We start from the raw sequence: 7,500 nt of genomic DNA, 5'->3' as shown, positions 1-7,500 counted from the left end.
CGGTTAAACTTCACACACTCACTAAAGGACGTGCATTAAACACACGCAGCGCAATAATAAAACAATAATGAAATATACATTTTAAAAAATACAGCGTTACGTTGGGATTCACACTCGTCTTCAGTGAACAGCAGCGCTGTAATATACACACATTATAGATATAGATTATAGATACACATCACCATACTGAGCTCACCATACGATTATTAATGCCATACTCCAAGACACATGATAAAAGGTTGACAAGGAATGGACTGTTGATTAAATGCTAAATCTGATATTACATTGTGTTTGAAGTGAATATGATGGACTTGGTGCTGAAACCCAAAGCACAGGACAATAGAGACGCCAGAATAACTATATTCATGATTCTGAAGATGAAAATACTGAATATGCTTGATCTCTGTCACTGACTAGATATATCTACAGTAATGTCGGACACTTTTACACTTAACATCAGACATCTGGCATTATCAGGACACACTAATATTCCACATCTCACTGTACATTATATAGTAGTGTAATGCAGTACTGACACTAAAACTCTGAAAACTGTAATTTTTTTCTCACACAGTAATTTTTATTTTGGGTGAACTATACACTACACATATTGTTATTATCCATGATACATATTAATGTATTTTTGCATTGTGATATCTTGTGACACCCCAGTGAACAGTAAGCCCCGCCTTCTTTGATTTGATTGGCTGTTTCAATAATTTTGCAATAACTATATAACTTTTAAAAAAACGTGTCATCCTAACATCAAACACAACGGAGTGTGAGGGACTGCAGCAGAGAATAGGAAATATTGGGGGGACAATTCCTCCATTTTTCTGTAATAATAATAATAATAATAATAATAATTTGTTACATTTATATAGTGCTTTTTGTGAGGGATTTGACTGTGTTCCTCTCAGTGTCTGTGTTGGTTCTGCTGACTCAGAGGTCAGAGGTCAGCCTGTTACAACCCTGGATGACTGTATGAACACCGTTTGACTGAAGCATCTCATCATGCTTCCAAACCGTTTGAACAGCAAGACGTACGAATAAAACAGCGATTAACAATAAAAACAAAAGAGCACTCCACTGCAAACAGGGAAAGCTGCAGGTTAACTCAATACCAGTTAACCCAGTTAACCCAGTTAACCCGGCTGACGGGCCACACACAGACTGACTGCAATCACACAGTTAACTGCACGAATCATGAGTTAAACTAGCCTGAACCCTTACATCTACAGCAACACTCAGATCCAGTCATGGGCTTCTCACAGGCCGACCTCTGACCTCTGAGTCAACAGAACAGGCTGACCTCTGACCTCTGAGTCAGCAGAACAGGCTGACCTCTGACCTCTCAGTCAGCAGAACAGGCTGACCCCTGACCTCTGAGTCAGCAGAACAGGCTGACCTCTGACTTCTGAGTCAGCAGAACAGGCTGACCTCTGACCTCTCAGTCAGCAGAACAGGCCGACCTCTGACCTCTCAGTCAGCAGAACAGGCCGACCTCTGACCTCTAAGTCAGCAGAACAGACTGACCTCTGACCTCTGAGTCAGCAGAACAGGCTGACCCCTGACCTCTCAGTCAGCAGAACAGACTGACCTCTGACCTCTGAGTCAGCAGAACAGGCTGACCTCTGACCTCTGAGTCAGCAGAACAGGCTGACCTCTGACCTCTGAGTCAGCAGAACAGTCTGACCTCTGAGTCAGCAGAACAGGCTGACCTCTGACCTCTGAGTCAGCAGAACAGTCTGACCTCTGAGTCAGCAGAACAGGCTGACCTCTGACCTCTGAGTCAGCAGAACAGGCTGACCTCTGACCTCTGAGTCAGCAAAACAGTCTGACCTCTGAGTCAGCAGAACAGGCTGACCTCTGACCTCTGAGTCAGCAGAACAGACTGACCTCTGACCTCTCAGTCAGCAGAACAGACTGACCTCTGACTCAGCAGAACAGGCCGACCCCTGACCTCTCAGTCAGCAGAACAGGCCGACCTCTGACCTCTAAGTCAGCAGAACAGACTGACCTCTGACCTCTCAGTCAGCAGAACAGGCTGACCCCTGACCTCTCAGTCAGCAGAACAGACTGACCTCTGACCTCTGAGTCAGCAGAACAGGCTGACCCCTGACCTCTCAGTCAGCAGAACAGGCCGACCTCTGACCTCTAAGTCAGCAGAACAGACTGACCTCTGACCTCTGAGTCAGCAGAACAGGCTGACCCCTGACCTCTGAGTCAGCAAAACAGACTGACCTCTGACCTCTCAGTCAGCAGAACAGACTGACCTCTGACCTCTCAGTCAGCAGAACAGACTGACCTCTGACTCAGCAGAACAGGCTGACCTCTGACCTCTGAGTCAGCAGAACAGGCCGACCCCTGACCTCTCAGTCAGCAGAACAGGCCGACCTCTGACCTCTAAGTCAGCAGAACAGACTGACCTCTGACCTCTCAGTCAGCAGAACAGGCCGACCTCTGACCTCTCAGTCAGCAGAACAGGCTGACCCCTGACCTCTCAGTCAGCAGAACAGGCCGACCTCTGACCTCTGAGTCAGCAGAACAGGCTGACCTCTAACCTCTGTGTCAGCAGAACAGGCCGACCTCTGACCTCTGTGTCAGCAGAACAGGCTGACCTCTGAGTCAGCAGAACAGGCCGACCTCTGACCTCTCAGTCAGCAAAACAGGCTGACCTCTGACCTCTAAGTCAGCAGAACAGGCTGACCTCTGACCTCTCAGTCAGCAGAACAGGCTGACCTCTGACCTCTGAGTCAGCAAAACAGGCTGACCTCTGAGTCAGCAGAACAGGCTGACCTCTGACCTCTGAGTCAGCAGAACAGGCTGACCTCTGACCTCTCAGTCAGCAGAACAGGCTGACCTCTGACCTCTGAGTCAGCAGAACAGGCCGACCTCTAACCTCTCAGTCAGCAAAACAGGCTGACCTCTGAGTCAGCAGAACAGGCTGACCTCTGACCTCTCAGTCAGCAAAACAGGCTGACCTCTGACCTCTAAATCAGCAGAACAGACTGACCTCTGACCTCTGAGTCAGCAGAACAGGCTGACCCCTGACCTCTCAGTCAGCAGAACAGGCCGACCTCTGACCTCTGAGTCAGCAGAACAGGCCGACCTCTGACCTCTGTGTCAGCAGAACAGGCTGACCTCTGACCTCTGAGTCAGCAGAACAGGCTGACCTCTGACCTCTGAGTCAGCAGAACAGGCTGACCTCTGACCTCTCAGTCAGCAGAACAGGCTGACCTCTGACCTCTGAGTCAGCAGAACAGGCTGACCTCTGACCTCTGAGTCAGCAGAACAGGCTGACCTCTGACCTCTCAGTCAGCAGAACAGGCTGACCTCTGACCTCTGAGTCAGCAGAACAGGCCGACCTCTGACCTCTCAGTCAGCAAAACAGGCTGACCTCTGAGTCAGCAGAACAGGCTGACCTCTGACCTCTGAGTCAGCAGAACAGGCCGACCTCTGACCTCTCAGTCAGCAAAACAGGCTGACCTCTGACCTCTAAATCAGCAGAACAGACTGACCTCTGACCTCTGAGTCAGCAGAACAGGCTGACCCCTGACCTCTCAGTCAGCAGAACAGGCCGACCTCTGACCTCTGAGTCAGCAGAACAGGCCGACCTCTGACCTCTGTGTCAGCAGAACAGGCTGACCTCTGACCTCTGAGTCAGCAGAACAGGCTGACCTCTGACTTCTGAGTCAGCAGAACAGGCTGACCTCTGACCTCTGAGTCAGCAGAACAGGCCGACCTCTGACCTCTCAGTCAGCAGAACAGGCCAACCTCTGACCTCTCAGTCAGCAGAACAGGCCAACCTCTGACCTCTGAGTCAGCAGAACAGGCCGACCTCTGACCTCTCAGTCAGCAGAACAGGCCAACCTCTGACCTCTCAGTCAGCAAAACAGTCCGACCTCTGACCTCTGTGTCAGCAGAACAGGCTGACCTCTGACCTCTCAGTCAGCAGAACAGGCTGACCCCTGACCTCTCAGTCAGCAGAACAGGCCGACCTCTGACTTCTGAATCAGCAGAACAGGCTGACCCCTGACCTCTCAGTCAGCAGAACAGGCCGACCTCTGACCTCTCAGTCAGCAAAACAGGCTGACCTCTGAGTCAGCAGAACAGGCTGACCTCTGACCTCTGAGTCAGCAGAACAGGCCGACCTCTGACCTCTCAGTCAGCAAAACAGGCTGACCTCTGAGTCAGCAGAACAGGCCGACCTCTGACCTCTCAGTCAGCAAAACAGGCTGACCTCTGACCTCTAAATCAGCAGAACAGACTGACCTCTGACCTCTGAGTCAGCAGAACAGGCTGACCCCTGACCTCTCAGTCAGCAGAACAGGCCGACCTCTGACCACTGAGTCAGCAGAACAGGCCGACCTCTGACCTCTGTGTCAGCAGAACAGGCTGACCTCTGACCTCTGAGTCAGCAGAACAGGCTGACCTCTGACTTCTGAGTCAGCAGAACAGGCTGACCTCTGACCTCTGAGTCAGCAGAACAGGCCGACCTCTGACCTCTCAGTCAGCAGAACAGGCCAACCTCTGACCTCTCAGTCAGCAGAACAGGCCAACCTCTGACCTCTGAGTCAGCAGAACAGGCCGACCTCTGACCTCTCAGTCAGCAGAACAGGCCAACCTCTGACCTCTCAGTCAGCAAAACAGTCCGACCTCTGACCTCTGTGTCAGCAGAACAGGCTGACCTCTGACCTCTCAGTCAGCAGAACAGGCTGACCCCTGACCTCTCAGTCAGCAGAACAGGCTGACCCCTGACCTCTCAGTCAGCAGAACAGGCCGACCTCTGACTTCTGAGTCAGCAGAACAGGCTGACCCCTGACCTCTCAGTCAGCAGAACAGGCCGACCTCTGACCTCTCAGTCAGCAGAACAGGCCGACCTCTGACTTCTGAGTCAGCAGAACAGGCTGACCTCTGACTTCTGAGTCAGCAGAACAGGCCGACCTCTGACCTCTCAGTCAGCAGAACAGGCCGACCTCTGACTTCTGAGTCAGCAGAACAGGCTGACCTCTGACCTCTCAGTCAGCAGAACAGGCTGACCCCTGACCTCTCAGTCAGCAGAACAGGCTGACCCCTGACCTCTCAGTCAGCAGAACAGGCCGACCTCTGACTTCTGAGTCAGCAGAACAGGCTGACCTCTGACCTCTGAGTCAGCAGAACAGGCCGACCTCTGACCTCTGAGTCAGCAGAACAGACTGACCTCTGACCTCTGAGTCAGCAGAACAGACTGACCTCTGACTTCTGAGTCAGCAGAACAGGCCGACCTCTGACCTCTGAGTCAGCAGAACAGGCTGACGTCTGACTTCTGAGTCAGCAGAACAGACTGACCTCTGACCTCTGAGTCAGCAGAACAGGCTGACCTCTGACCTCTGAGTCAGCAGAACAGACTGACCTCTGACTTCTGAGTCAGCAGAACAGGCCGACCTCTGACCTCTGAGTCAGCAGAACAGGCTGACCTCTGACTTCTGAGTCAGCAGAACAGGCCGACCTCTGACCTCTGAGTCAGCAGAACAGGCTGACCTCTGACTTCTGAGTCAGCAGAACAGACTGACCTCTGACCTCTGAGTCAGCAGAACAGGCCGACCTCTGACCTCTGAGTCAGCAGAACAGACTGACCTCTGACTTCTGAGTCAGCAGAACAGGCTGACCTCTGACCTCTGAGTCAGCAGAACAGACTGACCTCTGACCTCTGAGTCAGCAGAACAGGCCGACCTCTGACCTCTGAGTCAGCAGAACAGGCCGACCTCTGACTTCTGAGTCAGCAGAACAGGCTGACCTCTGACCTCTGAGTCAGCAGAACAGGCCGACCTCTGACTTCTGAGTCAGCAGAACAGGCTGACCTCTGACCTCTGAGTCAGCAGAACAGGCCGACCTCTGACCTCTGAGTCAGCAGAACAGGCTGACCTCTGACTTCTGAGTCAGCAGAACAGGCTGACCTCTGACCTCTGAGTCAGCAGAACAGGCCGACCTCTGACCTCTGAGTCAGCAGAACAGGCCGACCTCTGACTTCTGAGTCAGCAGAACAGGCTGACCTCTGACTTCTGAGTCAGCAGAACAGGCTGACCTCTGACCTCTGAGTCAGCAGAACAGGCTGAGACCTATTTTTTACTATCCAACAAACTTTAGTAGTATACAATATAGCATACAGAATGTACATCTTAATACATCCAAATAAAAATAAATGTAAAAAACCTTCCTAGCTTTACTAATTGATATTCATTAAAGATATGACAAGTCTTTCTTGCTTTTTTTATGGACAATGTTCTCCAGACTGGTGCGATAATCCTCAGTCTCCTGAAGAATATGCATACAATTTGGTTTGGATTCTGACCAATTCTTCTTGTGTATATCCTCCTGAGACCCAGAAAAAAAAGTTTTTTGAATGTAGTTTTTTTTTCATGTCATCACATTGTTTAGAGCATAAGAAACAAATGGTAAAAAAAAATATTTTTGCAAAATGATATTTTATTCATACATTATGCTATGTCCTCTGTAGTGGACACCAGGACTCAGTTGTTTAAAAAATAAAATGGCAATGACTTTTTGACAATGGCAAAATTATTATTATTTTCAATCACCAATACATTTTGGGGTTTCATGATTTTTTTTAACTAAAATTTGTATAAAGATGATTCTCAACTATGTTATGAAAGATATAACAGAATGAATTGATACACCATTTTACTTTATGCAATATGTGGGTAAAATGGCCATAAATTAATATTCCCATTCAATGCAACGCATCTATACACTGTATCTAATGTGCACAATAATGTGTTCTTGGAGCAACATTTAATGAAAAAAAAAGTGTAATAAGTGGAGTAATAATTAGCAACATTTTAATAATAATATCTAATATTTCATAGGAATATTGATGTATCATTTATTTCCATATTCACTTGTGGTGTCTCCCAGAATGCCTGATAAACATGATGTAAGTCCTGATGTCTCTACAGTGGACATGTATGAAATCAACGCCCTGTTCTGGAACAGAAAGTCATTTTTTGATTTGAAACCCCAGAACATTTTCCTGAGATGTTGGTTTATGAAATACAATTTGAAAAGTAGTCCGATTTAAATGATAATTTATATCATATTTCCTACATTTGATCACTAAATTAATGTCAGACATTTTTAAAGACCAAGAAGTTGTTTTCATGGTGAAACCTCCAAACATTAGGTGTCTCTGGAAAGTCCTGAATGTGCTCTTTACAGGACACACAGGTGTGTCATGTGACATGTATGATGTCAGAGAAATCCACAAAAATATAATGTCCACTACCGTGGATAAAAGTCTATTCCTGGGTCCCAGGAGGATATGAACTTTTCCTAAAATAAAAAAACGTTGTACAACAAAAGTTAAATTATTATTATTATTATTATTTTCATTGGAATACTACATACATATATCAAAAACAGGCTGAGACCTGCTGACTGTATAATGATGGACTGGACAGAAGAACTGAACGTGTTCTCGTCTCTCAGAGGTGTTTGTCG

General features: G+C 48.2%; 1 protein-coding gene across 1 annotated transcript in view; it reads right to left on the bottom strand.

Annotated features, from left to right (window-relative positions):
* The window catches only part of kcnj6 (potassium inwardly rectifying channel subfamily J member 6), a 26,476-nt gene that overhangs the window by 18,799 nt on the left and 177 nt on the right, over nt 1-7,500 (bottom strand). The window lies entirely within an intron of this gene.

This window comes from Scardinius erythrophthalmus (genome assembly GCF_964197995.2).
Source record: "Scardinius erythrophthalmus genome assembly, chromosome: 23".
Classification (NCBI taxonomy): Eukaryota; Metazoa; Chordata; class Actinopteri; order Cypriniformes; family Leuciscidae; genus Scardinius; species Scardinius erythrophthalmus.
This window is presented reverse-complemented; position numbering and strand designations above follow the sequence as displayed.